General features: G+C 43.0%; 1 pseudogene; it reads left to right on the top strand.

Annotated features, from left to right (window-relative positions):
• Window positions 1–9,524: 9,524 nt before the first annotated feature.
• Window positions 9,525–10,115, top strand: LOC110221472 (large ribosomal subunit protein uL18 pseudogene; annotated as a pseudogene).
• The last annotated feature ends 315 nt before the right edge of the window (window positions 10,116–10,430 follow it).

Raw genomic sequence — 10,430 nt, 5'->3', positions numbered from 1 at the left:
GGTGGGGAGAGATGGGCATTGAAAGGATGAAACCCGCAGCATCTTTCTTGTATTTGATCGGGGGTGTCGGGTGGGCATAGATGAGGAGCCTGGGCCCCCTGCTGACAGGGGAAAGAGAACCTGAGAAACCCACCCCCCAGCATCGGCCCTGACTGTAATGTCTTCTGATGGAACAAATTGGTGAGTACAACTATTAGCCGAGTGACATCAAAGCCCATTAATCTCTGGTTCCTGAGCAAGGCCAGCATCACATTAGGCCTCGCACCCAGTCATTATTAAGACTGTAGCCCAAGGGTGTAATAAATGTTTTATGGCATGCAAGCCAAGGTAATGGAATGCAAATCCCATAATATAGCCATACATTTATTTTCTAATGGAGTAAATGATGATGTATTTTATCTAAGAGGGAGCCCTGCGCAGCTGATAGGGGGCTGCTTCTCAAATTTCCAAGCCAAGGACCTATAGTGTGAGTGGGTGGCCCAGGATGGGCTGGGGGCAGCTCGAGGAGCAAGACTTGGGAGCCCCGGCGCCATTTTATAGATTCCCATCTAGCTCTTTAGCAAACAACCCTGCTGGACAAACCAATCCCTCTTATTCTCCAGTCCCAGAGTGCTCCCCACCCCCACCCCCTTTTTGGATGCATATTGAACATTCGAAGCCCTAATTACATTCCCCTTCCAGAGTTCTCCCCGCACCACGCACACGCATACAGTCTTCTGCCCCCCACTCTGAGCTGCATACCAATGAGCTATTCAGGGTATATTGGCTTTCCAAAAATATGGCTGCATTAAGGTGGGCAGTGTTAATGGGTGTCTGGTGTGGGGTTTTTTATCCAGTGGAGGCAGGCCCTGGCCTTAGCGCTGCTTTTCTTAATAACTCTGCTTCCTTCCACAGCGGCCCTGGGGGCATGGTAAAGATGTTGGACAGGCTCCTGCCATCTTCAGGGTCCTTGAGAAGGCAAACGAAGCTTCAAGAGATCGTTGCAATTACACTGCATTATTACCCTTCCTTTGCCCCATTTGCTTGACTCCCCCACAGTGCCTAGCACAGGGCGAGGTACAGAGAAGAGGGGTACATAATAACAATAATATCAGTGGCAGCAACAACAGCTAGCATTTACATATTCAATCCTCAGAAAAACTCTGAGAATTTTTATTATGCCATTTTACAGATAAGGAAACTGAGGCTGAGAGGGGTCAAGTGACTTGCCTATGGTCACACAGCTAGGTTTGAACTGAGGTCTTTCTGATTCCAACTCCGATGTACTAACCATTATACCATCTAGCCTACTTTTTAAAAAGGCAGTAAAGAGCAGAGTCAGCATTTAAACCCAGATTCTCTAACTTTGAATCCAGGACTCTTGCCTTGATAGCACACCACCTGCTATATTCGGTCCTCATGCTATAGTTGGGGAGACAAGATATATATACATGAAAAAATGAACTAATACAACCAGGTAGTATACCAAAGTGCGACATAGACCAAATTAATGCTATAGGGATTGAGAGGATGGAGCAGTTTTTCTGAGGCTTACCTTGAACCGTGGGATCACGGAAGAAGTGGGACTTGGGCTTTGCCATTAAGCAGCTGCAGTCTTGGCTACTTGGAAGAGTTTTAGTTTCCTCATGTGTAAAATGAGGGTCTAAAGCACTCTCACCTGGTCAGACCCATGTGAAACACCATGTTCAATTCTGGGTACCATATTTCAGGGAGGACCTTGACAAGCTGAAATGTGCCCAGAAAAGAATGACAGACATGATGAAAGAACATGACGTGTCCTCATACATTGCATACGGATGGAAAGAATTGGAGGAGAGGATCACACAGCTGTCTTCAAATATTTGACATCTTGTACTGTGGATGAAGGATTTGGCTTCTTCTACTTGGCCCTAGCAGGCAGGCTGAGTAACAGAAGTTGTACAGAGGGAGATCTAGGCTTGACTTGCTAACAGAGCTATCAAGATGCAGACTGACTGCCTCGGGAGGTAATGAGCTCCCCTATGCTGGAAGTTTTCAAGTGAAGGCATAATTATAACAACAACAACAAACAACAATAACAATAATGACAACCAGCATTTATATAGCACTTTAAGGTTGGCCATTTTATGAATTAAGGACAAATCATGATTTTTGAGTCACATAAAATTTTATTCATTTATATTTTGTGAATATTATCTTAATTGATCCTCACAACAACTCTGGAAGTCAGGTGCTATTGTAGTCCTCATTATACAATTGAGGAACCGAGGCAGCGGTTAAGTGACTTGCCCACGGTCACGCAGCTAGTAAGTGTTTGAGGTCATATTTGAACTCAGGTCTTCCTGATTCCAAGCCTTGTGCTCTATTTACTCACTGAGCCACCTAGCTTCCAAGAGAAGATTTCAGAAGAATAGAAGCCCACTGACCTGGAGGGGCATTTTCAGGTGGTTCAGACAAAAGCTTCAAAGTGGTCTCTCCATGCTGTTAGAGAGATGCTCCCCTGGGGATGGTGACAAGTGCCATTTCAGGAAGGTGACGGAACCGTGGAAGCCAACGATGGAGCTGGACTCCGGGAGGCAGAGTTCTAGTGACAATGGTCCTGGAAGTCGAGCAATGAGACCCAAAGCCATGGAGGATGTGAACTCTTCCTGGCTTCAGGTCCCAGAACCTGATCCATCGAGCCACCTAGTGGCCTGTGAAACTGCACGTTGGTGGGGAATTTAAAGAGGGGATTCCTGTTCAGGTTCAGGCAGAGGATGTGGGGTTGGAGTTCTGCTGTTTCTACATGTATGACCTTGGGAAAATCAATTAACCTCTCCAGGCTTTCTTTTCACCAATTATAAAATGAAGGATTAACCAGATGACATCGAGCACCACTTCCAGTTCTAAACCTATGGTCCTATTTTAGTCTAACATACCCATTTTACAGATTAGGAAAATGAGGCCCAGAAAGGTTAAATGTGCCCAAAGTCATGAAGTAGCAAGTGTCCTAAGTGGGATTTATACTCAGGTCTTCTGCATCCAGAAAGACCCAGGCTGCCACACTCTTGTCCCCCCTTGGTCCTAGCAGGCAGGCCGAGTAACGGAAGTTGTACAGAGGGAGATCTAGGCTCCCGGGATGCTTCTTTCTATGTTTACTGAGGCCAAATATAATGAGGAAGGTAAATCTGGTTTTTAAAAAACTGGGCTTCAAAGTCAAGTATGGGAATGTGTGCGCAAGGGCTTAATAATAAATGTTTTTTCATTTATTCATTCATTCATTCATACTAGCTGAATGTAGGTAATAGAGATTTGAGTGGACTTACAGAATGCCCACTCAGGGAGCTGAATACTTAAAGTTGCAAGTAATAGTGTTAGGCAATATACAAAATTAGATTTACAAGATTCTGATATATACATGTTTATGTGGACTTGACTGAAGTCCAGTTTTTAAAACCATATATATGTACATATATATATACATACATACATACATATATATGCTTACATACAACACACACACACACACACACACACACACACATATATATATATATATATATATATATATATATATATATATATATAATATACATACACACATAATGAGTTTTTGAATTATCCATTGATTTAGGTCTATGTTATTCGCACTTCCACTCCCACATTTTCCCTAGAATTGTAGACAAGAGCTGTGGAGCATTAGACTTTTGGGAAAAGAGCTCTGACAGAGGATCTCTTTTTCTTGGGATTGAAAGTGACTCTTCAGATATAGACTCTTTGATATATAAAGCCCTAGGATGTCCTGGGGGAGAAATAGAAGGCAGCATGGGCTGCCAGGCAAGTCGAATCTTTGATACCGCCTTGACCACCAACTCCCCTTAGGCTCTGATAGAGGTAGCCTGAGACTCTGAATCTATGAGCAGTTACCTATAGACCACTTGTGCTGCGTCCAGCCCAGCCCCTGCAGCCTTCATCAAGGGTAACAACCTCTGTGGAGAAAAGGCCAGCCATCCCTACAAATGCCCATCAATTGCCCCCTACTGGTCAAGTGGGCCGCCATCAGAGCAGCAAGGCACCCCAAGGCCAGGAGGTCAAACCAACACCACCACCATTACCTCCACTCTGACCCTAGTGGAGACAGCCCAGGACACTGAACCCAAGAGCCTTAGGAACAGCAGCGTCCCACACACCACTGGCCTTGATTCTAGCTGGGGACCTGAAGTCATCAAAGAGGGGAACAATCCATATGAAGAAAGGGCCATCTTCCTTGCTACCACCAAAACCGACTGCTAACCCACTCCAAGAACTCTGATAGTAGCAGCCCTCCCTCCCCCAAACCTCCAGTCTGACCTCCAGCTCATCTTCCTTAGCCATCATGTCAGGAAGCAACCTCCTTGCATATTCCTAGAAGTAGTGTTAGACAATGCATAGGAATGGATTTGCAAGGTTCTGAGTTCTTCCTGGTTAAATGAGATATTTATACAGTAGGTACTGTATAAATGTTTATTTTTCCCTCCTTCTCCTACCTCTTGGCTCAAGTGGTTCTGAACCCAACCATATGTAGATGAAGAAAAAGGGAAGGACTGGAACCCAGAACTCTGTGATGATCTCCTGGCTTCATTGTAGTGGAAGCTCTTGCTCTGGACTTGGAGACAGAAGATCTGGGATGGAGTCTCAGCTCTGCCACGTATTACCTGTGTGACCAGAAATGACATGTAACCTCTCGGGGCCTCAGTTTCCCCATCTGTGAAATGGAAGAGTTAGACCAGTTTATTCTGAGCTCCTTTTCCATTCTCTGTCTGTGATGAACTCTAGAATGCTCAGGCTAAGAACAGGAAGAATTTAGGAGAGGGCTTACTAGCCTCATTATAGAAAACTAATCCTTTCCTCATCCTACTACTTTTGGGTAACAAAGAGGGAAGGAGCCCACCTTCTAGTCATCTTCCCTTGCCCCAGTTCTGGTAGGAAAGGAGCCTTTGAGACACAGAGTACCATCAGAGCTGCTAAAGGCCTTTGGTACCTACCTCTGCCCTTGGATTCCCAGCCCCATAACTTGGGGTCAAATCCCAAACTTTTATTAACTGTGAGGCTAAAAGCGATCATGGGGCCAGGGCAGCACAAAAGCACTAGAAGGAGAGAGAGTCAATTAACACCTGACTTTTTATTTCCAAATCGAATAATTAAGCAGAGTTTGGGTGTGATGTAACCACTTAGCTTCTCTGGAGGATTTATGGGCCGGCTGATGCAGGGTGATGACACAAGAAGCATTTACTTGGTTGGTGAGAAGCATTTATTGACTGCCCCCTTTGGCTAGACTTTTGAAAAATAACGGTTGCAAAGCATGAAATGACTTTGGCCACCCTGTCCCACCATGTCCCATCCCATCCCATCCCATGCCATCCCATCAGGGGCCTCTGTGCTGCATCTCTCCCCCATGTTGGAGAGGACCCCAGGGCCATTATCTGGAAAGGACCATCATTTTCTCCATTGGTTTGTTTTGAAGAGTCCAATACAAGAGATGAACTCAGGGGAATAGCTATCCTTTTATTTCCAGGGTGAGCCAGGGCAGGGGAAAGGAATAAAAAGTGTGATGGGGAAGTGCTCCCCTTGGTCTGTGAAATACCCTTCCCGAGCCCATTCTGAGGATTTGCTTGTGTTTGATTGGGGAATTACAACTGCATCCAGCATGTATATTAATCATTACTTCATCAGTTTCTTACCATAGCAAATAGCATTGACCTTTGCTAAGTGATGGGTCGGGCACAAGCATATGCTGGGTTTGGCTGGGAAGCTTAGCCGGGGCCCCCCTGGCTGCTCGGAGGTTGGGTTGGGGAGTGGGATGAGAGGGAGGGAGCCTGAGTGATTAGGAATCCCACCAGTGATTAGGAAGGAATGGTGTACCTTCAGCTGGGTTATTAAGTGCTTATTAAAGTACTAGAGATACATAGGAGGGTGGGAAAGACACCAAGTGTCACACACGAAGTCATGCAACCACCTTCTGCCCCCTCCCCCACTTCCTAAAGCTTCCTAGAAGTTAGCTTCAACCTTACATTGGAAATGCTATAAAAGCCCAGGTTAATTAAGTCCTATATATTACCTGTACAAACATTTCCAACTTGATTCAAGCAGCTCTGTGAGTGAGGGGGAGGCTGAGCAAGGTCCAGGCAGCTCAGGGTAATAAAACAGAAGATTCAATTACCCTGTACATTTGCAGTTTTTATAAAATCATTTAAAACCCCTCTATGATATGTAGAGCACAGGGGTGCTAGAAACCTGAAATCCCAGACAAAGAGCTAGAGGTTGCTGGGACTCTTGAAGCCCAGAGGCTGCCTGTGCCATCCATATTCCAACCCCAATTGCCCATGGAAACTTACCTGTCCTGTACTGGGTTCAGGTCCTAGTTCCTGCCAAGTTGACAATTAGCTGATCCGATTACACTCATCCTTGATCATGCACTAATGGGAGAGGAGTCATTTTTATAGTCAAATCAATAGCAACATGCACATAAAAAACCAACTTTATTTAGGTTTTTCCCTTTCCATAGTGGAAAAGCGAGCTGACTTTGGAACCAGGACGTGTATTTTTTAGCTCCTTTTATGAGCTTGTAAAGATGGGTAGCAACCCTGTCCATTATAACTGTTTGGAGACTTAGAGGAGGTTTCACAAAAGAATTAGGTCAGTCATGCAGAGAACACTAAGGCTTCATTATGGTATATTTTACCTATACAAGGGAAGGCCAACGGCCTCGTATGGTATACCCACAAAGGCAGCATGGCACAGCAGATAGAGATCTAGCCTCGGATCTAGGAAGACCTGACTACAAGTCCTGCTCCTAACACATACTGGCTGTGTGACCCTGGGCAAGTCAGTTGACCTATTAGTGCTCTGGGTAATCCTATGAGAATGTAAGTTGTGGAGAAGATGCCAACCTGCATGGGTAGAGGACATCCCCTACAGCAAGGAAATCAAAGCTCCAGTCGCTATCCCTATTCTTAAAGAAATATAAAGCGTTCTGCACACTTACTTCTTAATTTAAGAGAGGAGAATATGAAACTTTATTCAAAACAACTGTAGCCCCCGAGTGGAGGAATTATCCACTTGGTTGTAGCCCTTTCTGACCCTCTGAAGACTGGATAAATTATGTCTGAGGGCTAAGTCTGGACCCTGGGTCAAACTGTACCCACCACCGGCCCAAACCATTAGTAGTAACAACCAAGGATATTATCAGCTAAGAACCACAGAACCTGAGTTGGAAAGGACCTAAAAAGACCATGTAATCCAAGCTATTCCTGCACAAGAGTCTGGTACGACACGCCTGGCCAATGATCATCTCAACATTTCCTTGTGAGCCCTTGTGACCCCTTACTCTACTATTGGAAAGTTCTCATTGTTAGGAAGTTTTTCCTTACCTAAATCTCCTTTTCTGCAACTTTTTACCAACTATTCTTAGTTATGTCCTTCAGGACCAAGCAAAACAAATGTTCTTCTTCTAATTAATAATAATAACTAGCATTTATATAGCACCTACTATGTGCCAGGCACAGTGCTAAAGACTATACAATTATTACCTCATTTGATCTCAGAACAACCCTGGGAGGTAAGTGCTATTACTATTCCCACTTTACAGAGGAGAAAACTGAGGCAGACAGGTTAAGTGACTTACCTAGGGCCATACAGCAAATAAGAGCTTGAGGCTAAATTTGAACTCGTGTTCCTGACTCTGGGCCTGCCACTCTAACCACTGCACTGCCTAACTGAAGGCAGCTATTATGCTTTTTCTTCTCCATCTCCTTCAGCTGGTTCTCATGGTCTCTATACCTTTCCCCATCTGAACTACCTTCTTCTGAACATCATTGAGCTCATTAATGGGGAAATGAAGTGGTATAGTGGATAGAGCAGCTGGGCATCTGGAGGACCTGAGTTCAAATTTGTCTTCAGACATTCACTAGCTGTGTGATGCTGGGCAGGTCATTTAACCCTGTTTGCCTCAGTTTCCTTATCTATAAATGAACTGGAGAAGGAAATGGCAAACCACTCCAGTATCTCTGCCAAGAAAAACCCAAAATGGGATCAAAAAGAGTTGGACGTGACTGAAAAACAACAATATAGCTGTGAGATCCCTGGTGTGGGTATTCTTTCCAGTGCTGGGAATTGTAACCCATCCATAATTTCTGATCTCATGTGTGGGAGTCATCTACATCCTCTCATAAATCCTCTTCAGGACATCCATCCAAAGTCCCTGTGGCCTTCCTCTAGATCTCTCGACATTGGGTCAATCTTAAGGGGACTTACGGGCTATCCATCAGTTATGATCTTTATTACTGCATGACCAATTAACTTTTTTTCTGGTCATTCTTCTCTGATGGTATTTTTGATGTCACTTTGCCTTTCCAATTCTTTATCAGTAATGTGTAGTGGTCTACTCACTCTTGCCAGGCACCCTGTCTATAACTCTTTAGGTACTATTCAACTTTAATTCTTCTGAGACAGTCATATTTCATAATAGCCTCATTGGAAGGTTAATTGAGGTTTAAAAGATGGGCCCTTATTTCAGAAAGAAGCTTAGGGATTTTTTTTTTCATTAAAATTTTTTTTTCAATTAACAAAAGTCTATTTTCTCTCCTTCCCCACCATTGAAAAAGAAAAACACAACCCTTGTGACAAATACGCATACTCAACCCCCATCCCGAAAAAATCCCTGCATTGGCTACATCCAAAAAATATACATCTCATTATGCACCTTGAGTCCATCACCTCTCTGTCACACTATGGGTAACATGTTTCATCATTGGTCCTCTGGAATCATCATTGGTCATTGAGTTGATCAGAGTTCTTATGGCTTTCAAAGTCATTTGTTTTTACACATTGTTATTGTGTAAATTGTTCTGATTCTGCTCACTTCACTTGGTATCAATTCATACAAGTCTTCCTAGGTTTTAAACAATCTCTTTCACCATTTCTGATGGCATAATGATATTCTATTACATTCACATACCATAATGTGTTCAGCCATTCCCCCATGACAAAGCCTGGAGATACTTAAAAGAACTGCACAACTTCCCACAGGGAATCCAGCCTACTCTCCTCCTATTTGGTTCTGAGCCCAGCTCATTGTCTATTTAGAGTGTCTATTCAAGAGATAGATAGATAGATAGATAGAGAGAGAGAGAGAGAGAGAGAGAGAGAGAGAGAGATAAACAGATAGCTACAGATACAGATAGATGAGTAAAGATATATGTGTGCATGTACATGCACATTCATAAAAATCTATATATGGATAAAGATAAATGGATGATTGGATGCATAGACAGAGATAGACAGCTATAGATACAGATAAATTTAATATAGATGTATGTATATACACACACATACATAAATATCTATATAGAGAGATAAATGGATGGATGGATGCATAGACAGACAGCCATAGATACAGATACAGATAGATTGAATATAGATATATGTATGTATATATACATACATACATATATAAATATCTATACATAGATAGAGATAAATAGATGAATGGGTGGATGCATAGACAGACAGACAGATATTTAGATTGATTTGCTGAACTGACAAAGTATGGTGTGAAGGTTGGTCTGACAAAGTATGCTGCAGCTTCCTGTAATGCCCTGCTCCTGGCCTTCGTACTCCTTAACAGATTAGTATTACAAGATACATAAATGTCAGGTGGAAGTGACTGGAGATGAATACAATGTAGAAAGTTTTGCTGGTCAGCCTAGCACTTTTATGTGCTACCTGGATGCACTTCTTGCCAGACTGGAAGCAGTCTTTTGAACTTCAGCTGTGAATGATGGTCCATTTATTCCTTACGATAACATTCCCTGATTATGATTCAGAATACAAAGAATTCATTGTTGAAGTACATCATAAGCACATCACGGGCCAGAATGTTGCAGATTTTATGCATTATCTAATGGAAGAAGAAGATGCTTGTAAAAATTACAATTGCTGACACAATGGAGGAGATGTACAAGAAAGCACATGCTGGCTCATGGGAGAATCCCGTCTATGAAAAAAACTCAAGAGGAAAGTTTAGAAAGAAAAGGTGGAACCATCCCAAAACATCCCTCACCCAAAAGAAAGACCAGATTGCTCAGAAGGAAAGTTTCCTCAGAGTCCAGGAGAGTTAAGGTGATGGCTAAACCATTGCAACTTACAATTTTATATAAAAAATTTTCAGACTAAGATAATAAATTTATTGAACTAGCAAAAGAGGAAGAGACAGACAGACAGAGACAGAGAAAGAGAGAGACAGAGACAGAGACAGAGAGAGATTGAGAAATCAGCTCTTTTGTTTGTCTATTTAACTGCATATTGTAGACTGGATACCAGGACTTCTTTATCCACTTGGTTTTTCCTATGTAGATGGTTGGGTTAAACTCTTTTGAGTGATTATAGCTCTCATATTCTGGGGCATATTCTGGGACTTGATGCAAATATAATGT

The sequence above is a fragment of the Phascolarctos cinereus genome, unplaced genomic scaffold (assembly GCF_003287225.1).
Source record: "Phascolarctos cinereus isolate Bilbo 61053 unplaced genomic scaffold, phaCin_HiC Scaffold_3;HRSCAF=262, whole genome shotgun sequence".
NCBI classification, from domain to species: Eukaryota; Metazoa; Chordata; class Mammalia; order Diprotodontia; family Phascolarctidae; genus Phascolarctos; species Phascolarctos cinereus.
Note: the sequence above shows the minus strand (reverse complement) of the source record. Positions and strands in the feature narration are given on the sequence as shown.